Source organism: Pelodiscus sinensis, chromosome 30 (assembly GCF_052426305.1).
Source record: "Pelodiscus sinensis isolate ZL-2025 chromosome 30, ASM5242630v1, whole genome shotgun sequence".
NCBI classification, from domain to species: domain Eukaryota; kingdom Metazoa; phylum Chordata; order Testudines; family Trionychidae; genus Pelodiscus; species Pelodiscus sinensis.
Window position 1 is genome coordinate 4,825,455 of NC_143081.1, and position 22,091 is coordinate 4,847,545.

General features: G+C 55.2%; 1 long non-coding RNA gene across 1 annotated transcript in view; it reads left to right on the top strand.

Annotated features, from left to right (window-relative positions):
* Positions 1-9,265, top strand: part of LOC142821180 (uncharacterized) — a 31,964-nt gene extending 22,699 nt beyond the window's left edge. Inside the window, exons 2-3 of the long non-coding RNA XR_012898109.2 lie at positions 1,199-3,189; positions 9,025-9,265. This is a non-coding gene — a long non-coding RNA (uncharacterized LOC142821180). The remainder of the gene's footprint in view (positions 1-1,198; positions 3,190-9,024) is intronic.
* Positions 9,266-22,091: the final 12,826 nt, after the last annotated feature.

Consider the following 22,091-nt stretch of genomic DNA (forward strand, 5'->3'; position numbering starts at 1 on the left):
GAAGATACCAATGTTACCTTGAGCTGAGGTGGCATTTTCAGAGCAATCGAAGGGATTTCACATTATTATCAGGGTTAATAATTAGACTCTAGGTTCTTCCACTGATGCAGAGGGAGGTGTGCCACTGATTCTAGAGAGGGGAGAATTAGGATCCAGGTTTTTCTTCTTGTTTACTTCTGAAAGAGAGAGAGATTAAGAGAGAGAGAGAGAGAGAATGAATCACTGTCTGTTTTCAGTTAACTTCTAAACACTTTTTATTGCCATGCAGTGTAGGGGCTAACATTCATGGGTGGATAATTTAATCAATACTTGCGGGAAAGTGGCCATGTCTATACTTGGGGGAAAATCAACTTAAGATATGCTACTTCAGCTAGGAGAACAGCATAACCGGAGTCAACGTTCCCTAAATTAAATTTCTGAGGTGTCCACACCATGGAAGCTCGATGGGACGAACTCTTCCATCAACTTCCCTTACCCCTCACAACTCTGTGGAGGTTGATGGGGGTGCAGGGTTGATGGGGGTGCAGGGTTGATGGGGGTGCCATCAGTGGTTGATTTAGTGGGTCCTTACAAGACTCACTTAATCGAACCCTGGTAAGTGTAGACAAGGCTTAAGTCTCAGGGCCTAGACTGATAGGGGTGAGTTTCAAATATAGTCCTCTCCAGCATAATAGGTAATCTTCTCACTAGCCATATGAGTGGGGGATTACAAAGGGTGAGATCCACAAAAGTAAGGAAGAGGCTAAAGATGCAGATAGGTGATCATTTGGCACCTAATTCCTAAGGTCCATGCCTGATTCCCCTTGGAAAAGCCCAGCGTGGAAAAAAGCACAGCCCATTGTCATGGTTGCACATCTGGACTTGTATTCCCGCTGCTGGGAGCTTCCCCTTCCCTATAAGAGAAAAGTTTAGGAGAACTTTCCTCTAAGAGAGTCTAGGTTTTTGATGGGGAATTTTTCACTGTGGTATCCACCCATCCCATCACAGTGGTGTCCCGTCATACAAAATCCTCAGCCGCCCAATGGCATTGAATATCAGAGTGATAAAACAAACAGTAGGAGTCTGCCCTCTGTTGGCACATGTTGTATAGCTGCTAACATGGCCATGTGTTTGACAGAGGACTTTTCGTTGTGGGAGGTGCCACTCCATCTGCCATAATGATACGGAGCCGCACAAAGTTCTCTTCTATCTCATCTAGCATGGCCAATGCAGTTTCGGATCATCCCTCCAATTAGCCGCAAAGAGCTGCAGGTGTCAGAGAGGTGAATGGAGAATTTCTTCATGCTGGTACCCTTTTCTTTTGGATATTCAGGAGACTTACAGTTGGGAGCAGGAGCTATAAAGCTAGAAAGATGAAGAAACAAATCAGCATGACCCATCAGCGAAGGGAAAATGCTTCATTTCCCCTCCTCCCCACAATGTTTGCTGGTCTCAGGACGAATGCAAGGCTGTTGAGGACTCCATGTGTTTGCTATTAAAGGGCTCTTTAATCTAACAGAAAAACGGAGAAGAACCAATGGATTGGAAGTGAAACTCAAGTTGGAGATAAAGCGTTGGGTTTTTTTAAAGTCGGGTTTATTAACCGTTGGAACAATCCACCAAGGGAAGTGACAGCCCATCACTTGAAGGTTTTGGATCAAGCCTGAATGCCTTTCTAGAAAATACGTTTTAGGGAAACATATGTAATTGGCGTCAATACGGAAATAACGGGCTGAAGTTCTATGGCGTGCGTTTATACAGATCATCCTAGCTGGTCTAATGGTGCATTCTGGCCTCAAGATCTAGGAAACGGTGAAAACAGGCAGCTCACAATTCAGATTTTCCTAACCCAATCTAGACTGGGTCCTCCCCATTTCTGGAAGAGCTGAGTTATTCAGAGGCTAAGAGTAGTAAACTGGGAAGCACTGGTCTGGAGAAAGAATGAGAGTTTGGTCTAACAAATTTTCCAAATGTCATTGGAGGAAATTTCCCGTCTGGAACAGTGAAGAACTGAGAGAGGCTTTATTTCTCCTTGCTATGGAAAAAGATTAATAAAGTAATTCAGAAGTAAAACAACAGCAAAGCAAGTTGGCAAGTTATCTTCCGTAGATCAGATTCTAAAGCTCTAACGCACTGCTTATAGAATTAGATGCTAGGAGAGTACAGCTAGCGGGATCTGTCCCGATATTGGCCGAGAAGTATATTTTATTGAACCTCAAGAGAAGGCAAGACACGAATTCGGGGTATGTGGACATAGAATACTTACAGACTTAATTAAAGGCTTACTCTTCTGTTCAGAGGTAAGAAAATATAACTTTGGTGCATCTACACAACACCCTAAATTCGAAATAACATACGCAATTTGTGCTACACAAATTGCATATCTTATTTCGAACTAGCTTATTCTTAAATTTGGCGCATCTACACAGCATCAAATTTCAAAATAACTTGCTATTTCGAACCATCCCTTATCCCCCATGCAACGAGGTTTGCCAGGATGGTGAAATAGCACACTCGTTATTTAGAAAAATATTTAAAAATAACGGGCAGCTTCTCTAGACTCAGAGTAACTATTTCAGGGTACCTCCGGTATCCTGAAATAGCTGTGCCATGTAGACGTATCCTTTGAGAGGTCTGAAATTTCTGACAAAAAAGGGCATGCTTTTGGGGGGAAAAGTTGTGAAAACTTCCCTCCACCACCACTATCATTTTCCCTCCAACTCTGTTTAGAAATATAGTCTGATATTTTTTTCCAAATCTCTGTAGCAATAGAATTCACATTTACGCAAGATTTTTAGGCACCTAATGGTGCAGAGAAGTAGCAAGTGCAATTTGAAAATGTGGATAAACACGTGAGGTGCCCAACTGCCATGAAAACGTCTGTTCATTTCACTGAGAACCTGCTAACCAAGTTCTTTAGGAGGATTTGTAAATTTCAACCTTTGGATTTTCCTGACGGAACGTTAGCCTGGCATCGGGTTACTTTGCACAGCTGCCGGCAGAACGAGGTTTTTATAATGGCTTTTGTCACGGTGGGGGTCCACTGTACACTGTGATGCATGCCCGTACCGAATCTCTCAACGAGAAAGGAGATTGACCCCATGACTGGAGACAGACCAATGGGTCTGAGCCATGAGGTCTATTGTTACGTTTGAACTCCACTGGGATTTGTAGAAGACTGGAACCAAAGCGAGACCAACACTTCAGAAGGTAGGTCTATTTAAGATCTCTATCCCTTTGGAGTGGAGTTGAATTACCGGGGAGAGCACTGGGTTTGGGATGCATTCTGGCTTTATTCCCAACTCTGTCATTGATCCCGATGTGAGAATCGCTTCACTGTCCATGCCATGTAGACTGGAATTCTCAAGAGGATGTAAAGGGGTATGACGTGGCCAGATGGCATTGGAATTTCAGGCTCCTTTGAAAACCCACGGCAGTGAATTTGGGGGCAGGGACTACTTCTTCCTACGTTTATGTAGAGTGCCTAGCACTGTTGGACTCTGATCTCGGTTGAGAGCTCGGAGTGTAACAACAAACAACAAGAATGAGGAGTCCTGTGCTTCTGTAAAGACTTACAGGTTTATTTGGGCATAAGCTTCCGTGGTAAAAACGACTTTGCCAGATGCATTTGATGAAGTGGGTTTTACCCATGAAAGCTTATGCTCAAATAAATCTGTTCGTCTTTAAGGTGCTGTAGGTTTTTATAGATACAGACTAACATAGCTACCCTGCTTAGATTGATTGGTTATGGTTATGGTTAGGGTTAGGGTTAGGGTTAGGGTTAGGGTTAGGGTTCGGGTTGTGAATATGAATAATAACAATCAAATAATCCCCCAAGGAGATGGAATGATGTAAATCCTCGGAAGAGCTGGGACTGACACGCACTGAGAATATGCTCCGATGCCCTCAAACTAAGCGTCAAACCTAAAGGGAAGTTGTCCTGAGCTCTTTCCGCCGGTGTGTCAGCGCACTTAGGTTTTTGGTGTGAGGTGTGTCATTGTGGAGTCCCAGCTGCCCAATTACACAGTGATACACAACGTTACCAAATGTCCTTGACTTCCTCTCTAGCTGGGCACCACGAGCAATGTCTCTACTTGGTAGAGAAGGGTGCAAAGAATTCAAGCTATGGATAGAACCACTTCTTTCTTTCTTTTGCTCTTTTGCGCTTTCGCTCTTCCTTTCGCTTTCTTTATTTCTTTCACTCTTTCTTTCACTTTTTCACTCATTCTTTCTTTCGCTCTTTCTTTAGTGCTTTCTTTCATGTTTTTGCTCTTTCTTTCACTCTTTCTTTTGCTTTTTCATTTAATTTTTCTTTCTTTCTTTCTTTCTTTCTTTCTTTCTTTCTTTCTTTCTTTCTTTCTTTCTTTCTTTCTTTCTTTCACTCTTTCACTCTTGCTTTCACTCTATCCTACTTTCTTTTGCTTTTTCTTTCTTTCACTCTTGCTCTTTCTTACTTTCTTTCACTCTTAGCTCTTTCTTTATGGCTACATCTACTCTACCTGCTCCTTGCGCAAGAAGGCTGTGACGGCGCGTTGGGGGTTCCCCGTCTCCTGCACCCCGAAATGGCACAAACAGACTGTACCAGCCAGTGGAATTGAGGGTGGTTTATTGCTCCTCCAGCACAGCGCAGCACAGATGTAATCTGGTTACAGGAACTGGGCTAGGATGCCTCAGGCCCCCTTGAGATGGGGGAGACTGGGCCCCTAAAACTCCAGCTCCTCTCCCTAGGCTGTCTCATCCATCCTCACAGACAGCCACCCACCAACTAACTAAATTCCCTTGCAGCCCTGCCCCCCCAGTCAGGGCAGCATTCCACCTTCCTTTGTTCCTCTCCATGGGGGGTGTCTGGCCCCTGGCTCAACAAGTTTGGCCTTACCTCTGCCTAGCGAGGTTTTCCCTGCTGGGTCTTGCTCCAGACAGCAGGGGTCACCACAGCCCAGCAAGTACCCCCACTACGTCACAAAGGCTTTTGCGCAAGAGTTTTTGCATAAAAACTACTTGTGCAAGAGCACGTCCACACCTCAAAGCACATCACAAAAGTGATGTGCTTTTGCACAAGAGAGCATCCACACTGCATGGATGCTCTTGTGCAAGAAAGCTCTGAAATCACCATCAGAGCACCTGTGCTTTTTCTCTTGGCGGTTTCTTGCGGAAGAAACCCCTCTGGAGCATCCACACTTGTCTTCTTGCTCAACAGCTGTAGCACTAAGTGCAGTTATGCCTCAGAAAAGGAGGTTTACCTACAGCAGAAAAAGCCCTCTTCTGCCGTGTAACTGCCCATTTGATTGCACAACAGCTTATTTGAGGTGTGGACGCAGGTTTTTGCGCAAAAAAACCCCCTAGTTTTGCACAAAAACGTACAGTGTAGATGTAGCCAATCTCTTTATCACTTTCTTTAGCTTTTTATCTCTTTCGACCGCTCTTTGTCTCTTTATCTTTCTCCATTGTTGCCAAGTCCACAGCCCTGAAACCTAGAAATCGCTCCAAAGGATTAAAATTTGACACTTTCCAAAAAGGACTCAACAAACACTTGAACTATCTCACCCATTACCAAGTTAGTTTCCCCAATTATCACCTCTAATACCATTAACTCACAAACATCCCACTCTCCCTACCTCTAATATCATCAATTCACAGACACTTACCTTCCTTCCTTCCCCCCCCTGCATCCCCCTCCTGTTCTGCAACGTGATTTGTCCTTTTCATATTTGTTCATTTTTTTAATTGTATCCTTTGGTATATATGGTTGTGACTATTTTCTTCCACTATTTGATCTGAGGAAGTGGGTCTGGCCCACGAAAGCTCATCATCTAATAAACCATCTTGATAGTCTTTAAAGTGCTACATTGTCCTGCAATTTGCTCCAAAGGATGGTCTTTCCATCCGTGTCCACTGGGTGGCACACTTGCACCTCTCTCAGAAGCTGTGGCTACTAGCTATTGCTGGGGATGAATTACTTAGCCAAGTCCCAGAGAAGTAGCCCTGCTAGTCTGAAACTGCAAAAGCAACGAGGAGTCCTGGGCAACTTAGAGGCTAACAGATTTATTAGGCAGGGGTAGGCAAATACCTGCTCTCAGGCTGGATCTGGAATGCCAGGGTTAGCCCCTGGCGGGCCTCCACACGGCTGTATTTACCTGAACCTCCTCAGGTACGGGTGATCGCAGCTCTCAATGGCCACAGATCACCCTTCCGAGTTTAGTAGAAAGACTTGCAGATTGATGTGGGCATAAGAGGCATCTGACAAAGTGTGAGTTTGCCCATGATTCCAGGGGATGGGAAGCTGGAGATGAGTCAACAGTGTGCCCTGGTAGCCAAGAAGGCTAACGGCATACAAAGGTGCATTAGGAGGAGCATTGCCAGCAGATCTAGAGAAGTCATTATTCCTCTTTATTCGGCACTGGGGAGGCCACATCTGGAGTATTGTGTCCAGTTCTGGGCTCCCCACTATAGAAAGGATGTGGACTTATTGGAGAGGGTCCAGCAGAGGGCAGCCAAAATGATTAGGGGGCTGGAGCCCATGACCTACAAGGAGAGGCTGAGGGATTTGGGTCTGTTTAGTCTGCAGAAGCGAAGAGTGAGGGGGGATTTGAGAGCAGCCTGCAACTCCCTGAAGGGAGGTTCCAAAGAGGATGGAGAGAGGCTGTTCTCAGTGGGGGCAGATGGCAGAATGAGGAGCAACGGTCTCACATTGCAGTGGGGGAGGTCTAGGCTGGATATCAGGAAAAACGATTTCCGTAGGAGGGTGGGGAAGCACTGGGCTGGGTTCCCTAGGGAGGAGGTGGAATCTCCATCCCTAGAGGTATTGAAGTCCCAGCTGGACAAGCCCTGAATAGGATGATTGACTTGAGGTTGGTCCTGCCTTGGGCAGGCGTTTGGACTCGATGACTCCTGACGTCTCTTCTAACCCTACAATTCTTTGATTCTATTAAATAAATCCTTGTTGTGTTTGTGGATACAGACTAAGACGGCTACCCCTCGGGGACTTGTTAGAACATGTTATAGCCACGTTTGAATAGTTACTGTAAGGGAAATTCACCTTCCTGCTTCTACTCGGTTCTTCTTTCTCATGTCAGACAAAGGCAAGACAGCTATCCAATGTGGGACAGATGGAGCTAGGGAAATGGAGACTAGACATAAGGTGCAATTTTTTAACAAGGAGGAGAAGTAATTACTGCAAATTATTTACCAAGAAACGCCATGGATTTTCTGCCCCTTGCGATCTTTAAGACAATGATAGCTTTCTAAATGGTGAAGGGGATAATTGGTATGTATGGGCCATCTGTATTCACACGTGCACACACAGAACCACAAACACGTGCACATATGTACAAACACACCTAGACATAAATAAGCAAATACATGCATATGCATGGCGCACACATTCGATATACGGTAGTGATTTTGTGGGGTTGTGTATGTATATATCTTACTATATATTTTAGAACTGGGCATCTATCCATCCGTCTGTGAGTCCGTTTGTTAAAGAAATAAGAACATAAGAACATAAGAATGGCCATACTGGGTCAGACCAAAGGTCCATCTAGCCCAGTATCCTGTCTGCCGACAGTGGCCAGCACCAGGTGCCCCAGAGAGGGTGGACTGAAGACAATGATCAAGCGATTTGTCTCCTGCCATCTCTCTCCAGCCTCTGACAAACAGAGGCCAAGGACACCATTTTATCCCCTGGCTAATAGCCTTTTATGGACCTAACCTCCATGAAATTATCTAGCTTCTCTTTAAATTTTATTATAGTCCTAGCCTTCACAGCCTCCTCTGGCAAGGAGTTCCACAGGTTGACTACACGCTGTGTGAAGAAGAACTTTCTTTTATTAGTTTTAAACCTGCTACCCATAAATCCTCCAAAACAGTAAGGCTATGTCTATGCTACAAGTTTCTTGGCCAAAATATGCTAATTAGGGACTCATTTGCATGAGTCGCGATCTCATTTACGTATTTTCTGATGAGCCGTTTTTGCACAAAAACAAGCAGTGGGGACATTTTCCTTTTGTGCAAACACCCCTTTTCCCATGAGATCCTTATGCCCCAAAAAAGGAGGTTTACCGATCTTGCAGGAAAAGGGGTGTTTGCGCCCAAAGAAAATGTCCATCTGGCTTGTTTTTGCACAAAAACCCAAGTGAAAAAATGGATCAGCAGAAAATATGCAAATGAGATCGTGACTCATGCAAATGAGTCCCTCGTTAGCATATTTTTTGCCAAGAAAACTCGTCGTGTAGACGTAGCCTGAGAGCTAGGACCATCAAAATCAGGAGTCAGCTTTCTCTGACCAAACTTACAGCAAGGTCAGGGTTTGGTTCTGCCAGGAAAACGGGATGTGCTTGGAATGGGATTGGTTCCGATGGGAGGGCTTTGTACTGTACGAGGACTCCAGGGGGCAGCAAGGGATGGGGACCAGGACTGCTATAGCCCTGTTGGGCCAGTAGGGGGCATGGATGGAGAAAGAGAGGGATGTCTACTAGATAGTTCAGAGAGTTTGTCTGGCTGTGTGTCTAGTCTGTGTGTAAATATTACAGGCTTACACAGAGACTGGGGACAGCTCTGTGCCTTGTGCACTGGTATAATGGTTGTGCTCATCGGGTTCGATCCCCCTGATGACTTTATGAAGGTGCAGAAATGGAGATTGTATTTGCCCATCGAATTTATTCTCAATACGGGGGAAAGGTCCAGTCACGGCCCTTCTCAGCCAGGCGGGCTCGGTCGGTGGATCTGGGGTAGGTTGGCTGGAGCAAGCCCCTTTGCTCTGAGCACGGGGCTTTCTCTGTGAGTTTCCCCTGCCTACAGCTGTGACCGGCCGGGACTTTCGCTACTGACCACAAAGGCATGTTTGTTTCTGAGCTCCCAGCGGCTTCCCCTTGCTGTGTCTCTGGCACAGTAATAGCGGGCGGTGTCCTCGGGCTTCAGGCCGGTCATTTGCAGGTGCAGCAGGTTGTTGGGGTTGTCCCTGGAGATGGTGAATCGCCCCTGGACCGAGCTGGCATAGTGTATGGTAGTACCAGCCCAGTAGCTTATACGGGCAACCCACTCCAGGCCTTTGCCAGGAGCCTGCCGGATCCAGCTCATCCAGTAGTCTCCGAAGGTGAAGCCGGAGGCTTTGCAGGAGAGGCGCAGAGAGTCTCCGGGCTTTTTCACATCCCCTCCGGACTCCACCAGCCGCACCTGAGACCGGACACCTGCAGATAAAGACTCGGCGTGTTAATATCGGTAGGAAAACAGAGATCACTGAATATTCTCTGAATGGCCAGTTGTTCAGAGGAAGAAATTACCTGCCACAGCCGCTGCAAGGAGAAGAAGATGGAGCCACAGTCTCATGGTCCCTGCTGCTGGCGGGGAAAGTTCTCTGGTGCTGGCGGGGTTGGGGTTTGGTGCTGGACTGGCTGGTCACTGCGCAGAGCCAAGGGGCTTCCGATTGTCTCTGCGGGTGCAGCCTGGGCAGAGGGAGGGACAGATTTAAAGAGGACGGTGACTCCCTCATTTGCATGCCCTGCCTTATAAAGGACTGCTCCTGCCAGGGGTTTGACTGACTCCCCCAGGGCGCCGGGTGCAGGAGTCAGACTGTCCCAGGCTGGGTGTCTGTGCAGCGCACTGTGATCCTCCTAACACCTCTGGGCTCCTTGGAGGAATGAGCAGCCCACTGCAGTGACTGTGTTTCCTCACACAGGGACTGGGGGGCTGGTGACTGTCAGGTGATCTGGGGAAGAAGGGGGGTGACGTGATCTCCGGAGCCTCCTCTGTGCAGAGGGGCCAGGCAGTGCCAGTCAGTGTCCGGGGAGGGGCCGTGTCCCAGGGACCCATTGGGGCGGGGGGCAGATTTCCCGCTGCGCTGGGGGGGGATTTGAGCCAGAAGTCCCTTTCCCTTCCCGGCAGCGACCGGCTGGACCGAACTGACCCGTGGCACGTGGGACACGTCCTCAGGGAGCCAGGCCCATGCTGTGGAGCAGGTCGGGAGCCCGCCAGCGGGGGCAGTGAGGAGACGCTGGGGCGGGGGTCTGAGAGCAGAGTTCGGGTTTTGCAGAGGAGTCTCGCTCTGCCGGGGGGAGGCGACGGCGGGTTCAGGGCATAATGAAGAGAGGTGGCTGTTCAGGACTGACATTTCCCTTGGTGTTCACACGTGCCCTGCACTTCCCAGTTCTGCTCGGACTGCACACCCATGGCGGGCAGAGAGAGGTCTCCTGGATGGCCAGCAGCCAGTGGCCAGCAGCAGCCACCCAGTGCTGTGCGGGAGGGAAGGGATGGGTATGAAGGGAAGCTGGATATGAGTCAACAGTGCACCCTTGTAGCCAAGAAGGAGGCATTAAGAGGAGCATTGCCAGCAGATCCAGCGATGTCATCATTCCCCTTTATTCGGCTCTGGGGAGGCCCCATCTGGAGTATTGTGTCCAGTTCTGGGCCCCCCACTACAAAAAGGATGTGGACGCATTGGAGAGGGTCCAGCGGAGGGCAACCACAATGATTAGGGGGCTGGAGCCCATGACCTATGAGGAGAGGCCGAGGGAGTTGGGTCTGTTTAGTCTGCAGAAGCGAAGAGCGAGGGGGGATTTGAGAGCAGCCTTCAACTTCCTGAAGGGAGGTTCCAAAGAGGATGGAGAGAGGCTGTTCTCAGTAGTGTCACATGGCAGAACAAGGAGCAATGGGCTCAAGTTGTGGTGGGAGAGGTCCAGGTTGGATATTAGGAAAAACTATTCCACTAGGAGGGTGGTGAAGCACTGGAATGGGTTCCCTAGGGAAGTAGTGGAGTCTCCATCCCTAGAGGTGTTTAAGTCTCGGCTTGACAAAGCCCTGGCCGGGTTGATTGAGTTGGGATTGGTCCTGCCTAGAGCAGGGGGCTGGACTTGACGACCTTCTGAGGTCTCTTCCAGTTCTATGATTCTATGAACCGCAGGAGATGGATTGGGGAGGGATGATTGACCCTAGTCTTTTCCCTCTCTCCACTCCATCACCCCCGAGATCTGGAAGCAGTTTGTGCCTTCCTTCTGCATAGCATTGAAAGGCTGCTGATTCCTCCAGGCTGCAGCTGGCCACCAAGATAACCCAGCTGCCTCCTGTCCCCTGGCAGCTTCTCCGGCTACTTCTACACTGCAGGCTTCGTGCACAAGAAGCCTTTTGCACCAGAGGTTTTGCACCAAAATTTCTTGCGCAAGAGTGCATCCACAGCTCCAAACGCATCGCGAAAGCCATGTGCCTTTGCACAAGAAAGCGTCCACACGGCATGGATGCTCTTGCGCAAGAAGGGCTCTGTGCTTTTCCCCATAGTGGTTTCTTGCACAAGAAACCCCTTGTGGAGTGTGCACACTGGTCTTTTTGCACAAGAACTCTTGTGCAAAAGGGAGTTATGGCTCATAGAAGGAGGTTTACCTACAACGGAAAAACCCCTCTGTTCTGCCATTTGACTACCGATTTACTTGTGCAAAAGCACTCTTGACCTGTGGATGTTCCATGGATTTTGGTGCAAAAACCTTGGGCTACATCTACACTACGAGTTTTCTCAGCAAAAAATATGCCAATGAGGGACTCATTTGCATGAGTCATGATCTCATGCGTTTTGGCGCTGGGGTTTTTGCGCAAAAACAAGCCGTGTGAACTTTTTTTTTTGTGTGCAAAAACCCCTTTTCCTGCAAGATCCCAAAAAAGGGAGCTTTACCGATCTTGCAGGAAAAGGGGTTTTTTTGCGCAAAAAGAAAACATCCAGGCTGTGTCTAAACTAGCAAGTCAAAACTTGCCAGCTGTCTACACTGGCCGCTTGAATTTCCGCAAGAACATTGACTTCCTACAGTCTGAAATCAGTGGAAATACGACGCTGCTCCCGTTCAGGCAAAAGTCCTTGTGAGCAAAGCTTTTGTGCAAAAGGGCCAGGGTAGACAGCTCAGATTTGTTTTGCACAAAAAAGTCCCGATCACGAAAACGGAGATCGGGGCTTTTTTGCGGAAAAGCGCGTCTAGATTGGCAGGGATGCTTTTTAAGTGCTTTTGCGGAAAAGCGTCCGTGCCAATCTAGATGCTCTTTTCCGCAAATGCTTTTAACGGAAAAGTTTCCGATTTGCGGAAAATCCTGCCAGTCTAGACGTAGCCCCACACTGCTTGCCCAACTCCAGAAGCGCATGTGCCAACCCTGGGCAGGGCATTAGCCCATCTAGGGCTGGGCTCCTCCTATCCAGGGTGTGACGGCGCGTTGGGGGTCCCCCGTCTCCTGCACCCCGAAATGGCACAAACAGACTGCACCAGCCGGTGGAATAGAGGAAGTTTATTGCCTCTCCAGGATACAGCACAGCACAGATGGAATCTGGTCACAGAGCTGGGCTAGGATGCCTCAGGCCCCCTTGAGATGGGGGGAGACTGGGCCCCTAAACTCCAGCCCCTTCCCCTAGGCTCTCCTCCATGCTCCCAGACAGCCACTAACCAACACTCTTCCAGCCCTGCCCCCCAGCCAGGGCAGCATTCCCCCTTCCTTTGTTCCTCTCCATGGGGGGTGTCTGGTTCAACAGGTTTGGCATCACCTTTGCATAGTGAGGTTTTCTCTGCTGGGTCTTGCTCCAGACAGCAGAGGTCACCACAGCCCAGCAAGTACCCCCACTACGTCACACAGGGTCCCAGCCGGAGGGTCTTGGGTTTTACCAGGGCTCTGGCCTAGCCAGAGGTGATAGGGAAGGAAGGATCGTGCCGGCCTGGCTGCTGGTGAGCTGACCAGGGGCTTGTTCTCTGCCCATTCTGGAAAGCAGGATGCACCCTGGCGGGGGGCAGATATGGGACAGCAGCAGAGCTGGGGGTGATGAAGGAGCACAGCAAAAGGGGGGCATGAAATGGCTGATGGGTGAACATCAGAGGTGATGTGTAACCAACGCCTGCCTGGCACCCGTCCTGCCCTACACACACACACCGGCCTCTCCAGCTCCCAGCTAGTGCCAGCAGGAAACGAGACATGGGCCGGGCCCTTCTCATGCAACAGGGAGCCACACTCAAGGGCCAGCAGGAGGACTGGTCAGTCCCACGCTCTGCTGCATCTTCCCTCCACCGCCAGCTGTTGCACCCCCACCTGCATCGTCAGCCTCTGGACCCCACGCTCCCTGCGTCCGGGCAGGCCGTGGGGGAGCAGCAATCCAGCCCTTATGGGAGAGGAGGAGAAATAAAAAACGTGGGACAATTTGCCTGTTTTTTCAGAAAGAATCAAGATGCCCTACGGGAGGGTGAAACGCAGGACGGTGCCTGTGACAACGGGGATGCAAGGAGACACTGTGAAATGTGGAATGGGACAGAGCATTCCCCCCTCCGCCCCATAGCCAGCCCCCAGCCCTGCCCCAGCCCCCTCTCTGCCCTCGCTCCAGCCCTTCTGAATGAAACAGCTGGTGCCCACCAGGCATCTGTGCCCAGCCCAGGGAATCAGAGCTGTGCAGGGAGGCCACGCACGGCTGTCCCCTCCCTCGCCGGTGGCCGCGGCGCGTCCGTGCATCCCACGTGGCGCTCAGGGGATTGACGAGCCCTGTGAAGAACCAATGGTGGGGGGGGCCCCACCGGGGGAGTCCGTCCCCCCCCGGTTCTCTGGTTCAGCTCTCAGACCCCCTGCCTGTGGCCCTGAGGCTGGTCACTTCACTCAAGACAGCTGCGTCCATCAGGGGGGTGTAAAAAGGCAACACCCCCATCCTGGTCACCACAGCTGGGGCGAGCTAACCCCGGCGTAGCTACGGGCCTAACACGGGGAGGGGAGGGGGACTAGGGCCTGCCGGCGGCCTCCACCCCCTCACACTCTCTAATCCGGCCCGGGAGCTCCCACCAGGGAGTGGCCGGCTCTGCGTGGCCGTGGCACCCGGAAGCAGTGACCGATCCCCCCTGGGCATGCGTCTGGGAGATACCTGAGGTAAGTGCCACCCTGCGCATGCACCCCTGAGCTCCCTACCCCACCCGAGCCCTCATCCCCCTCTCCGAAGCCCTCCGTGCCTGCCCACAGCACCCTCCTACTCCCCCAAGTCTCTCCTCCCCAGCCCCACCCCAGGTCTCGCACCCCATCCTGCACCCCAATTTCCCACGCGCTGGGGGCCCACCACACAGTTTCCACATGGCTCTGCTCCTCAAAGTGGTGGTTGTGGCTGGACTTTCCAGGTGGTCCGTGGCTGGAGCTCAACCCCCCTTAGTCTTTGTCCCCCCGCAGCAGGAAGCCCACCCTGGTGCCCCCGCCACCCACACAGGGTTAGAGTGTCAGCACTGGCTTCCTGTCCCTTCCCCGGCTGCCTGGAGGTTTTCCCCGCACCTCCCGTTGACCGGATTCTGCGGAGCTCGGAGTGAGTGGGAGGGCATGTTAGCCCGTGGCTGGGAGCGGTGGGGGGCACCAAGGCAGGTAAGTGCCCCCTTTCCCCTCATGCCTGGACCCTGCACCCCACCTCCCTCACACACACCAAGACCCGGCATCCCCAGCCTGCCCCTGCACCCTCCCCCTGGCCAGACACCCTCTCCCCACCCTGCCCCTGCACCCTCCCCCTGGCCAGACACCCTGTCCCCACCCTGCTCCTGCACCCTCCCCCTGGCCAGACACCCTCTCCCCACCCTGCCCCTGCACCCTCCCCGTGGCTAGACACCCTCTCCCCACCCTGCCCCTGCACCCTCCCCCTGGCCAGACACCCTCTCCCCACCCTGCCCCTGCACCCTCCCCCTGGCCAGACACCCTCTCCCCACCCTGCTCCTGCACCCTCCCCCCTGGCCAGACACCCTATCCCCACCCTGCTCCTGCACCCTCCCCCTGGCCAGACACCCTATCCCCACCCTGCTTCTGCACCCTCCTCCTGGCCAGACACCCTATTCCCACCCTGCTCCTGCACCTTCCCCCTGGCCAGACACCCTATCCCCACCCTGCTCCTGCACCCTCCCCCTGGCCAGACACCCTATCCCCACCCTGCTCCTGCACCTTCCCCTGGCCAGACACCCTATCCCCGCCCTGCTCCTGCACCCTCCCCCTGGCCAGACACCCTCTCCCCACCCTGCTTCTGCACCCTCCTCCTGGCCAGACACCCTATCCCCACCCTGCTCCTGCACCCTCCCCCTGGCCAGACACCCTCTCCCCACCCTGCTCCTGCACCCTCCCCCTGGCCAGACACCCTATCCCCACCCTGCTCCTGCACCCTCCCCCTGGCCAGACACCCTATCCCCACCCTGCTCCTGCACCCTCCCCCTGGCCAGACACCCTATCCCCACCCTGCTCCTGCACCCTCCCCCTGGCCAGACACCCTATCCCCACCCTGCTCCTGCACCCTCCCCCTGGCCAGACACCCAATTCCCACCCTGCCCCTGCGCCCTCCCCCTGGCCAGATACCCTATCCCCACCCTGCTCCTGCACCCTCCCCCTGGCCAGACACCCTCTCCCCACCCTGCTCCTGCACCTTCCCACTCACCAGATACCCTATCCCCACCCTGCTCCCGCACTCTCCCCCTGGCCAGACACCCTATCCCCACCCTGCTCCTGAACCCTCCCCCTGGCCAGACACCCTATCCCCACCCTGCTCCTGCACCCTCCCCCTGGCCAGACACCCTATCCCCACCCTGCTCCTGAACCCTCCCCCTGGCCAGACACCCTATTCCCACCCTGCCCCTGCGCCCTCCCCCTGGCCAGATACCCTATCCCCACCCTGCCCCTGCACACTCCCCCTGGCCAGATACCCTATCCCCACCCTGCCCCTGAACCCTCCCCCTGGCCAGACACCCTATCCCCACCCTGCTCCCGCACCTTCCCCCTGGCCAGACACCCTATCCCCACCCTGCTCCCGCACCCTCCCCCTGGCCAGACACCCTATCCCCACCCTGCTCCTCCACCCTCCCCCTGGCCAGACACCCTATCCCCACCCTGCTCCTGCACCCTCCCTCCTGGCCAGACACCCTATCCCCACCCTGCCCCTGCACCCTCCCCCTGGCCAGACACCCTATCCCCAGCCTGCTCCTGCACCCTACCTCCCACCCAGTCCTTCAACCTCTCCTGCACCCTATCTCCTGCCCAGATCCTGCACCCTCATTCCACTTGCTGGCAGTCCTGTCCCACATTTTGGCCCCACCTCAGAGCTCGGTGGGGATCCACAGAATCCACTAACCCTGAAACCCCAGAAGAGTTGATCTGGCCTATGGGGAGCCTTGAACCTCAGTCCTTCCTGCCCAGGTCCTGCTGTCTTGGGGAGGGGCGGCCTGGGGCCAGGCCTCACACTCTGACGATACAGCAAAGGCTAGACCGTGGCTGGAGAACGGCCCAGAACATATTTGCACATTAACGTCGACACAGGGACACAGGCCGGGAGTCCTGCCGGGAGGGCAGGCAGGTCCTGACACTCGTCTCCTTCCTGGACCCGTGGCTGGAGACGTGGGATTGTGATGCCAGGGGTCCTGCCAGATGCTCACATCCTGCTCCGGAACAGCCTCCACCTCCGCACACTGGCCAGCTGGGCTCCGGCTCCTGCTGCACCCAGTGGATGAGCCAGATGGAGTCTTTGGCGGCAAAGCTGACGGTGGCGCCCGGAGAGCTGCGGCGGAAGGGAACGCCTTGGGGATTAGGCGCCTGAGAGGGAAGGCAGCTCCCTGGGGCACAGGGCCTGGGCAAGGACCCACACACTGAGTTCTACAGCCACTGAGGGCTCTGCCGTCACGGCCAGCACCCGGCCCCATGGACCAGGCCCTGCCTGCACTGGGAGCCTTCCCCCGTCCCGGGCTGGTACCCATCCTGGCAGCACCGCCCTGCTCCCACTGCCCCGCAGGGAGGGGAATTTGGGCCCCACTCTCCAGCCTGGGGGCACCCACCCAGCACCCCAGGCAGCTGCCCTGAATCAATGGAGAGCGACCCCTGGATCCCCGAGGGCGCAGAGCAGGGCATCGACTCTCGGCCAGCTGGGCCGGGTGGGCCGGGGCTGGGCTGGGGGCAGTTCCCGGGCACGCTGGGCCTCTAGGCTGAGGATCAGCATCCCTGGCGAGGCAAGAGGGGCAGTTTGTCGGGCAGCTGCAGAGGGCCAGGCCTGACTCCTTGTGCCCGGGCATCAGGCTGGGGCCAGGAGGCTTTCCCGTGAGACTCTGGCCCCAGTGTTGGCTGGTAGGCTTGACCGAAAAGAGAACCAGGCTAAAGGAACGTCTCCCTACCCGCGGCTGTCACCGGGGTGTCTCAGCCCCTTAGGAACGATAAAGTCACTGCACTGCGGGGGCAAACACACAGGCTGTGTCTAGACTGGCAAGTTTTTCCGCAAAATCAGCTGCTTTTGCGGAAAAACTTGCCAGCTGTCTACACTGGCCGCTTGAATTTCCGCAAGAACACGGACGATCTCTTGTAAGAAATCAGTGCTTCTTGTGGAAATACTGTGCTGCTCCCGTTCGGGCAAAAGCCCTCCAATCATTTGCGCAAGAGGGCCCGTGTAGACAGCACAGTGCTGTTTTCGCCAAAAAGCCCCGATGGCTAAAATGGCGATCAGGGCTTTTTTGTGCAAAAGCGCGTCTAGATTGGCAAAGTGCTTTTGCGGAAAAGCGTCCTGCCAATCTAGACGCTCTTTTCCGCAAATGCTTTTAACGGAAAACTTTTCCGCTAAAAGCATTTGCGGAAAATCTTGCCAGTCTAGACGTAGCCACGGGGCTTTCGTTCAGCAGTTCAGAGCAAGTAAAGAACATCACTCTAACCAGGCCCTACCCAGGTCGGTAACATCAAAGTGGTGTTTGACTGCGACTCAGGTAAGGAAACGGAGGAGTATAAAATCACCTCCAGGCCCTGCAGCGAGCAGACCCACACGGCTGTGGGGCAGCTCCGGATCCTGTCTCCAGCGGGTGTCACAGGGGAGAATAACAATCTGTTCCGGTGATGGTCGGGTCTTTCCCGCCCTGCGCCGTCGCGGGGCGTGTGTGTGTGTGTCCTTGCTGGGGAGAGGGTGGCAGCTGGTAGCACCCCCCTTGCATACAAGGAAGCTCACCCTCCCGCCACCGCAACCTATGGGCGTGATGCTGGCGAGCCCCCTAAGCAGCTCCGGACTCCGCCACTCGGACGGACAACCCCTGGGAGCCCTTGGATCAGCTGCTGCTGCCGGGCCGAGCCCGGCGCCTCGGTCTGTCTGGTTTTCCTGCCAAAACGTCACCAGGGCGGGAGATTGTCCTGAGGGGAGGAGGGAGAGGGGTGGCCAAGATGGAGCCCGGGCTGTTGTTTGGACTTTTGCTTACCAGCAAAGCTTCCCCGCTACTCCGGCCACACTGGAACCACCACCTGGCACCTGCTGGGCAGGAGCCCACCTGGGCCTGAGCCTCAGGCTGGGTCAGGGCCAAGGGGTCCAATGGGAACTTTCCAGCCCCATCACAGGGGGCAGGTGGGTAGCGCTGGCCCGTCTCCTGGCTGGCCCATGGGGCCCAGCACCGGCCGCAAGGGGCCGGCTCCAGAGCTGCAGCCTGGCTGGGTAGGTCACCCTTCCCCAGTCCCCGCTGCTACCGGGGGGGCTCTACTCCCCCCCCTGAGCTGCTTGTGAGAGCTGAGCCCGGCCCAGGGGCTGCTCCTCCAGCAGGGCAGGGCCATGGGGCAGGTGGCTCACCTGCCAGCTCAGCTGCCTCCAGCCTGATCTCTGGTAGGGGGCTGGCGAGGAGCAGGCAGGTCTCGGTGATGAGCAGCTGCAGCATCCCTGAATCCTGGGCCTAGGAGAGAGCAGGGACAGAGACACGTGGGGTCTCCTGGCCCAGAGATGCCAGCCCCGCCCGTTCCCTGCATCTGGGCCTGGGCACGGGGGCAAGGTGCGGGGGGAGCAATCAGACACCCCCCCCCCAGGGCTGAACCCCAAACTCCAGCCCTGCTGAACCCTGGGCTTCCATGACCCAGGCCGTTGGCCATGGACGTGCCCTCAGCCCGGCTCTCAGAGCTGCCCTGGGGCCAGGAGCCAGGGGTGGCAGGGAGGGAGGCATCAGGCGGGGCCCGGGGCCCCTTGCGCAGGAGTTTAAAGTCCCAGGGTGCAGGGAAGGACCCGGGCCCTGCCGCTCGCTCACCAGCCGCTGGCAGACCTGCCCCATCAGGTCTCTGTCGCTGTCTTTGGAGTCGTGTGCCGGGGGCCAGCTGGCCAAGGCTCCCTCCGGCTCAGGCAGGCCGGGAGGGCCACGGAGCAGGCCTGCAGGCAGAGAGGGGCCACGTCGAGGCCCAGAGACTCTCCACAGCCTGGCCCAGACATGGGGTGTGGGTCCCTGCTGGGATCGGGCACACAAAGGGGGGCTACACAGTGATCCCTGCACAGCCCCCTGGGGAGCACTCACCCACCCTGGCAGGGAAGGGGCTACGGAGCTGCCCTGCATCGGTACGTCATGGCGGCAGTAACTGGACGCTAATGTGTGCTCCCCCACAAGTAGCTTCCCAATGCGCTGCGCCAGGTACTCACCAAACCCCACCTAGGCAGCCCCCCCAGTGACACCCCTAAAGCCCCCAGTTTGCCCCAGGGAACCCGGCTCCCAGGGCTTCCTTGGGGGGGAGCAAAGGCAGAGCCAGCAGGAGCAGCTTCAGCTGCGGGCCGTCTGGAGGGGTCTGGGTCCCTCTCGGTTGCTCTGCGCCCACGTCCCGGCCGGGGCCCGCTCCCGTCACTCCACCCAGCCGCTCACCCTGGCTGCTTTGGGGTGCGGGTCCCACCCCAGCATCAGGGTGGCCTGGCTGCCCCGCACGTGCCCTATGAGGAGCTGCCAGTGCCGAGGCAGAGTTGGGCCAGCCTTGGGGGGCATCTGGGGGCATCCCTGGGGCTGGCTCCCAGGCCCTGTGTGAGGCCCAGGCCCAGTGGCTGGGCGGGGACTCATGTGTGAGAAGTGAGCCCAGGCCTGCATGGACAGGGACTGGCAAAGGTGACCCACATCATGTGGGACCAGCTGCCCCAGCAGCTTCCTCAGGGCCCCCAGGCTCTCGCCCATAGCTGGGGACGGGGAGGCTGCTGGATTCGGTGCAGGGTCTCTAAAAGCAGCCGCTTGTACTTCCCCACCTGTAGGGAGTCAGAGACACACCAAGGATGCCCTGGGTTGCCGATAGCAGCCAGAGCCAGGCAGGGTCGTGGGCTGGGGGCAAAGCCAGGGGAAGGGATGTGCCATGGGGAGGGGCAGGCTGGGGGCGGAGTGAGTGGGGTGGATGTGTGAGGAGGAGGGATGGGTTGGGGGGCTGGGTGAGTGGAGGGATGTGTGGGGAGGGGAGGTCAGTTGGGGGCTGGGTGAGTGGGGGGGATGTGTGGGGAGGAGGGATGGGTTGGGGGGCTGGGTGAGTGGAGGGATGTGTGGGGAGGGGAGGTCAGTTGGGGGCTGGGTGAGTGGGGGGGATGTGTGGGGAGGAAGGATGGGTTGGGGGGCTGGGTGAGTGGAGGGATGTGTGGGGAGGGGAGGTCAGTTGGGGGCTGGGTGAGTGGGGGGGATGTGTGGGGAGGAGGGATGGGTTGGGGGGCTGGGTGAGTGGAGGCATGTGTGGGGAGGGGAGGTCAGTTGGGGGCTGGGTGAGTGGGGGGGATGTGTGGGGAGGAGGGATGGGTTGGGGGGCTGGGTGAGTGGAGGGATGTGTGGGGAGGGGAGGTCAGTTGGGGGCTGGGTGAGTGGGGGGGATGTGTGGGGAGGAGGGATGGGTTGGGGGGCTGGGTGAGTGGAGGGATGTGTGGGGAGGGGAGGTCAGTTGGGGGCTGGGTGAGTGGGGGGGATGTGTGGGGAGGAGGGATGGGTTGGGGGGCTGGGTGAGTGGAGGGATGTGTGGGGAGGGGAGGTCAGTTGGGGGCTGGGTGAGTGGGGGGGATGTGTGGGGAGGAGGGATGGGTTGGGGGGCTGGGTGAGTGGAGGGATGTGTGGGGAGGGGAGGTCAGTTGGGGGCTGGGTGAGTGGGGGGGATGTGTGGGGAGGAGGGATGGGTTGGGGGGCTGGGTGAGTGGAGGGATGTGTGGGGAGGGGAGGTCAGTTGGGGGCTGGGTGAGTGGGGGGATGTGTGGGAAGGAGGGATGGGTTGGGGGGCTGGGTGAGTGGAGGGATGTGTGGGGAGGGGAGGTCAGTTGGGGGCTGGGTGAGTGGGGGGGATGTGTGGGGAGGAGGGATGGGTTGGGGGGCTGGGTGAGTGGAGGGATGTGTGGGGAGGGGAGGTCAGTTGGGGGCTGGGTGAGTGGGGGGCTGTATGGGAAGGAGGGGTCAGTTGGGGGACTGTGTGGAGAGGAGGGGTCAATTGGGGTCCTGTGGGGAGGAGGGGTCAATTGGGGGCTGGGTGGGGAAGAAGAGATTGGTTGGAGGCTTGGTTTGCGAACAGGGGCACTGACAGGGGGTTTCGAGGGGCGTTCTCCAGGTGACGGAGGAGCGATTACGGGACCCTTGAGGTAAGTGGCTGTCTGTAGTGTGTGCATTTGGGGGTTACTTGCTGATTGCCTTAAAGAAACTGTGTGCTGAGCTTGCGTTTCTCTGTTAGTTTCTCTGTTTTTCTGTTTGTTCGGAGATTCAAGTGCTGAGCTGTGTGCGGTGACCAGCCATTGCAAGCTGTGAGCTTCTTAACGAGGATTTGAAATCTAGAAACGTCTGTTCATCGCTCAAGATTTACGCAGGCAACGGGGCTATCAGGAAGTCCAAGGCCGTATAAAACCACAAGGGCCTTTGCAACCGGGGCAGCTAACAGGGAGTTTTGTGAGGGAGCTGGGAGCAGAAAAGTGTGAGACTTTAAAACTTTGGAATTAAACTAAAACCACATCTTCCTGATTTAAATAACCCTTTCCTCCCTTTCAGTAACCTAATTAGCTGTCCGAGAGGATGCAGGCAGAAGCAGCGAGGGTTGCCAGATGGTTTCCGCAAGAATACTGGACACACTTGACATTACATCGCAATCTACATCACCTCTTCCTTAGAAAATACTGCACATTTCTATTTTCTCAATTTGTTTCCTGAACACAAAGCTCAAATACTGGGCTGTCTGGTTCAAAACTGGACACCTGGCAGCCCTAGAAGTGGCTCCCCTGCTTATTGCACCCAATGTAGCATGTAGGATTACCTGCCCTGTGGGCGGGTGGCGGGCGGGTGCGTTCGGTGCAAGGAGCACCTGGCTGCTAGAGACCACGAACAGGCTTTTGACGCCAGAGTGGCTGAACTGGAGGAGCTAAGGGTGTGACGGCGCGTTGGGGGTCCCCCGTCTCCTGCACCCCGAAA